Source organism: Ochotona curzoniae, unplaced genomic scaffold (genome assembly GCF_017591425.1).
Source record: "Ochotona curzoniae isolate NIBS_2020 unplaced genomic scaffold, NIBS_Ocur_1.0 scaffold_1852, whole genome shotgun sequence".
In the NCBI taxonomy this organism is placed as follows: domain Eukaryota; kingdom Metazoa; phylum Chordata; class Mammalia; order Lagomorpha; family Ochotonidae; genus Ochotona; species Ochotona curzoniae.
The window spans coordinates 18363650-18370265 of NW_024467087.1; positions in this window are offsets into that span (position 1 = coordinate 18363650).

Genomic DNA, 6616 nt, shown 5'->3' on the forward strand with positions numbered 1-6616 from the left:
ATTTTTGCCAAAACCTTGTACTATAAAACACTTGATCTCATACAAAGGGAAAATTGACAGTGTCAGGAAGACTGGGGAATACTTTTGAACCTTGTTGCTAAACATGCTAGAGAAAGCAAAATCTAGTGGATAAGAAACAGATTAGACTGTTCTAGAAACATTGTTCAAACACAGGTTTAAAAAGTTAGGAATCTTGCTAAACATGCTGATTCAAATGGGTAGATGTAAAAACTAGTAAAAATTCACTTCTGACCACTTCTCTCTTTTTTTTAGTAAATTTGAAGGGGGGAAAAAATCTATCTCCTGAAAGTAAGAATAAGAAAGATGGTGACAAGTAGTTGAGAGAAACAGAAAAAGTGTGGAATAATGATGTTGTTGAGTGATAAAATGAATGATAATTTAGTAAAGATTTCACAGCTAGAAACCGCACAGTTTCTCACTTAAACCCAGATCTATTCTTCTTTAAAAGCATTCAAAAGTCATCATCATAGTTTAGTGGCTCTTAGCCTTCCCTTTTCCTGTTACAACACATCTAAAGGAAGGATTCACTCCCATCAGCAACCATGGAACAGTGTTCCCCATAGTAACAAGGAAAGAAGTGTGTCTCAAACTATACAAGGGAAACATAGCTTGAAAATAGTGGATAATCTTGAAATGACTTCTCTTAGCAAGGAAATATGACTCCTACCTTCAGCTTCCTTTATGAGTCTCACTGGTTTATGTAGTATATATTTATTTACACAAATAAATAAATATTATATAAAATATATATATAAATATATACATTTATTTATGTATTTCTATATATTTTATATAGAGAGTGCCATCTAAAAATAATTTTCCAGTTTGCAGACAATTCTGCTACAATTTGTTCTTACAAAATTGTAAAAGTGTTTACATGAATATGCAATATATTTTATATAAAACATTATAAATTAACACATGTAAAGTGTATGCTTTTTTGCCTAAATGAACGCACTTCAAAGCACCAGAAATTGCAAAATAACCCATAATCAATGACTGTTGAAAACTTGTGCGAATTGGAAAGATGTTTCAAGACCAGGAGTGGTGAGTTTCCAAAAATTCAAGAATATTGAGAAAAGTAAATGAGGAAATCTAGGAGGCCAACATAGGTTCACTAAAAACCTACTATGTTAATTGTATTTGACTTCTGCTAAGGTATTTTAACTAGACTTTTTTTAGATTATCTTAGTGAACCAAATTAAAAAAATAAGCATTTATGAAGCAAACAAAAATTAACTATTTCAATAAATAAATAACATTCAATTGATACAGATTATTTTGGTATTTTCCCAGAAAGTTAATAATAACATGGGCAGCAAGTAAACCAAGGTTTGCAAATACAAAGTCCTTACGAAAATATCAATCGTGTGTTTGCCACAACCCAACACTAGCTTCATCTCTATTTTCTGGTGGTATTTGGCCTTGTGGTTAAGATGCTGCTTGGGATCACTGCCTCCTATATCAGGCAGCCTCGTTCTGAGTCCTGGCTCTATTTTTTTTTTAAATATCCTGCTAATGTGTACACTGGAATGCTGTAAGTGATGGCTTAAGAGATTAATTTCCTGCCTGCTCTGGAGGGGGTGTTGGAGGCTAGATTGAATTTACAGCTTTGGTCTTTGCCCTGGCCTAATTCTAGCTGTTACGGTTATTTTGAGAGTCAACTAGTTGATTAGAGTGTGCGCGTTCTCTCTCTCCCTCTCAAATCAATCAACCAAAGCTATTTTGAAATATCAATCATTTTTTGTTCATTAATAGAAAAAAATCATTAAATTCATTCAAAATCTCAAGAGACACAAACTGCCACAACAATCTGGAATAAGAATAAAGTCATGGGTTTTACAATTCCTAACCACAAAAATTATGACAAGTCTACAATACTCAAAACAATGTGGTAGTGGCACAATTTGAGAAATTACCTCAATGGAACAGAATAGAGGGCCTGTAAATTAATGCTCATATATGTGGTTGCTATGCTTTGAATACCCCTCCAAAATCTATACCTCATATTGAAATGTTATTCTCATTGTAACAGTAATCAGAAATAAGAACTTTGAAAGGAAATTAGTTCATAAAGATTTCCACCAAATGAGTCAATTAGTATGGTTTATCATGAGTGTTTGACCTCTATTGTCCTACTTCCATGTCATAATGAATTATAGTTTATACAATACTCACAGTATCTAACACAGTGTAAATGCTTTATAGGCAGTTGTTTTGCTTAAGAAATAAATACAGGAAAATAAGTTTGTATGTACTCAGTACATATGCAGTTTATTTCTAAATATTTGTCCATCCATATTTAGTTGGATAGTCATTTCTCTGAAGATGCACAAATGCACAATAGACACATGAAAGGTTGCTGAGTATCACTGACCATTAACACTACAGAGATACCATCTACATGCATCAAGAGGAGTACATTCATAAAAAATAAATATATATGGTAATAAAACAGAGAACTTGGAACCCTTGTGTACCTTTAGTAAAACTGCAAATGATACAGCCATTGTGTAACACAGTAGGACAATTATGAAAAAATAAAAATAAAATAGTATTAGGATTCATAAACTTTTCTTTTGGTTGTGTAATACATGCCAAAGAAGTGAAAGCAATCTTTCAAAGGGATACTTGTGTGTACATCCATGCTGGTGACAGTATCTTTCTTAACAGTAAGAACTTGAAAGCAACACAATTGTACATCAATAGAGGAATGGATAAACAAAGTGTCCATACAGGTGATAGATCTTTAGCCTTACAAATGGATGAAAACACAGGTGCTCTAACATGGAGGTACCTCAAAAGTACTTTTATATGTAAAATAAACTAGTCACAAAAAGGGAACTACTGTACTATTCCACTTACATGAGGTACACATAGTATTTAAAATCATAGAAATCAGAATGGGAGGGAGAAGAGACAGTGACGTTTATTTAAATGGTACAGAATTTCAGTTTGGTGAGACTAAAAGCTTTTGCGGGAAGAGTAGCAGTGATGGTTGCATAACAGTCATAAATGCACTTAAAAGTACTGAATTGCATTTTTAAAAGCAGCTAAGTTGGTGAAGAAAATAAGTAGAGACCTATAAGTATAGGAGGTTCTACTTATGATTTGTGTAGATATGTATACATAATAAATGTGCAATTATTAGACAGCTTTCTCTCATTACAAAATAATAGAGCAATTAATTTTACAATTTGTGAACTATCATAAAATATATAAATGAATATTTCCTTTTTTCTGACATCTGACCTGAGTATAGTCATATTTTAAATGACCCACAGTGTTACAAAAAATAATTCCAACTCCTTAATTTTATTATAATTTACTTATATTTGTGACAGTATTAACATATCACCAGCCTCTGAGGATAATTTTTCAAATATTTGCAATATAAGCTATAACTGATACATACTGTACTAGGAAACACTTCCTCATAGAAAAGCCCAGTAAATATCTCACTTTTTCCACAGCATTTAGTAAGAGTACACTACTGAACATTATTCTATTTTAATCGATGACAGAATGTCTATGCTTTGTAAATAAGAATCTTACAATTGAATATGCAGAAAAACAGGGTTTAGGATGATAAAATCTGCAACAAAGTTAAATTGACACAAATTTAATGTTATGCTAAAATTAATATGCTGTGTGGTGATCATTCAAAAAAATTTAAATAGCTGTAATAAGCATCACTCTTCTCAGATGAAATCACTTATTTTTACAATAGAGGGAATTGTTAGAAACCTAATTATTTGAAGGTATTTTGCACATTGTATCTTACTGTTTGCGTTATAACTTTTAGTTAGTGACCGTATTTGCTTTCAGTAGTCCACTCGCCTTCCAACATGACAGTCATATTTTTAAAAATCTATCTTTTGGCTTTGTGCAATAGCGTAGCAGCTAAAGTCCTTGCCTTAAACGTGCCAGGAATCCCATATAGGTGCTGGTTCTAATCCTGGCAGAGCTGCTTCCCATCCAGCTCCCTGCTTGTGGCCTGGGAAAGCAGTGGAGGACGGCCCAAAGCCTTGGGCTCCTGCACCCACTTGGGAGACCTGGAAGAGCTCCAGGCTCCTGGCTTTGAATCAGCTCAGCTCCTGCCCTGCAAATGATAGCTAAAGATGTTCTCTTGACAGAGAAAAGGAATAATACCCATCAAAACCAATGGCAAATGTGAAGAACATCCCGGTAAAATAACAAAAGACTGAATCAGTGAGCCACCTATTACTAAAATGACTGGACCAAATTATCACCTATTTATATTGACCCTGAATGTAAATTACTTAAATTCATCAATCAATTATTAGACTGTGTTTAAAGGGAAAAACCCATGTATTTGTTACCTATAGAAGATACACTTCACCAACAAAGATAGGCGGAAATTGAATCTCATGATTCTGCTGCTTTTTGTTTTTAGTTTCATCTCTTCGAACACTCTGTTTTCTCATTAAATTCATTAATGACTCCTAGTTCCTAGAGTAGCATCATTTTCTTCAAGAAGGTTCTTTATTTTCTTTTTCATTTCTTCAGCAACACATATACCCTGTATTGTATTTAAATGCATAGTAGTTGTATAGCTCATGGTAGAATCAATCAAGGATTCTATTGGCCCTAAAGAACATGGGGGCAGATGGAACACCCAGATGAAAGCAAGACATTTAAACATAGTACCAACAATATTCCAACAGAAATATTTCTGAAAATCGCATTGTGGATGACAAAATTCAGAGTAATCATGATTTCAAGAATAACTCAACATTTCATTGGCTCTTAGGAAATACAGCAGAGTTTCTCAGACCTTTATAAGCGGTGATGATTGGAGAGGGCTATAGTTTAACAAGGCACGTACGTTCACAAATGAAGAACAAAGAAATCTTAAATTGGAGGGCAGAGTAACGTGCATAGTTCAGCAGGTGAGAAAATGTGAACTCTTTGGGTCAGGGCAGGTGATCTGGGAGAGGAGTGAGGACTTAAGACAAACATGGGAACATGGTCCTGCAGAGAGTCTGGTCAGTAGTAAAACCAGCAGTTAAGGTATCCTGTTGTAATCAGTTCTTCTTGCCTTTTTTGAAGTGGCCATTAAGCAGATAGGGAAGATGAGACACGGTGGCATCGTTTTGGAGGGAAGGCCGACTGAGACCAGGTGCTGAGCCTTGGCTGCTGAACAAAAACAAGTCCCCCACTCCCCACAATGAGCACCCCTTTCCCACATTTGAGACGAAGGAGATGGGGTAGGGAACAGACCCTGGACAGATCATGCCTAGGAGGAGGGATTCAGTACTAAGAGAGTAAGTTGGCTTAGGTCTCTTGTAAAATTTCACCTTCATACCTTCTTGCAAAATGTGAAACAGTTAGATGAACTATATGATGGAGACTAGCATGCCAGAAAGTGGATTTATGTCACATTAGGCCTCTCTACTCCTGAATAAAAGGAGGACACCCAGTGAAACTGTTAGCTATAGCTTGACAATATGATACTGAATTTTTTACCTTTGCCTATACCTAAAATGTCATGATACAATTAAACAACTGATTGTTAAAGTTTAAGTGTTACTGAAGCAATATACTACTGTTATAATATGGGGGGGGGGGAGAGAAAAAGGGAGATAGCAAATGGAGGGGTAAGCCTCTGTCTCCAGGAAATATCAGTAGAGATTGGTAGATCAGGCAGGGGTAAAAATAGATGGCGAGGCAGGGGACATCCTTTGATCAAATTTGCTCAGAATTTGCCAGGTTCTTGCGATTCTATTCTCAGGTCTGCCAAATATGTGTACTGGGGATGGCTGGGTCAGACTTTGTCTTTTCAGGAGAGAGAATTCAGATATGAGGCAGAATCACGGCACAAGGTAGCAAGTATAAATGAGGGAAGGGCATCCATGAGAGCAGCTGGGCATCTGCCTCCCAGACAGAGAAAGGAGATTTCTAAAGAGAATCAGAGAGGTGTCAGAGTGAAGGGCAGTTATGAACAAAGAGGTATGGCTGGACATCATATTTTAATACAGCTCTCATGGCTACATCATTGATGTTGCTTTAGAATGCTTCTAGGGACATAACTAAGAAATACATACATACAGAACCATAGGTCAAATGACTCAATTTTGTTCAACAAAAGCTACCTTCTGACTTTGCAGCTAATCAGACTTATGTTGAACTTCACATATAAATAATGCTTGCTTGAGAATTCTAGAAACTGCTGGCCTTCAGAAAGCTGGCTGAAGTTGCAAAATAATGTGGCCCAGGCTGAGAGTAATGGTTCTGGGGCTGTCCTTTGCTCCCCTTGTTTCTGATTCCACCTTTACCTCCCCTGCCTGCTCCCTTCAGAAGCGCTCCTGAACTTGATATGGTTTAGCTTGGGTGATGCGCTCCATCTCCCGAGACCGCTGGCATCTTGAATAAATTCGATTCCCCTGCATAGGCTCTGGTGTGTCCAGCATTGGCCCCCAAGCACTGAGAAATATGATGATGTTTTCAGTAGCATGTGGATAACTGTGAAAATAAAATTATTCTTTTTTTCCAGTCACATTTCAGATCACAAAGATAGCATTTACGTTCTCTGATTTTAAATTGTATAACCTTTTTTCTGGCTCTGAACATC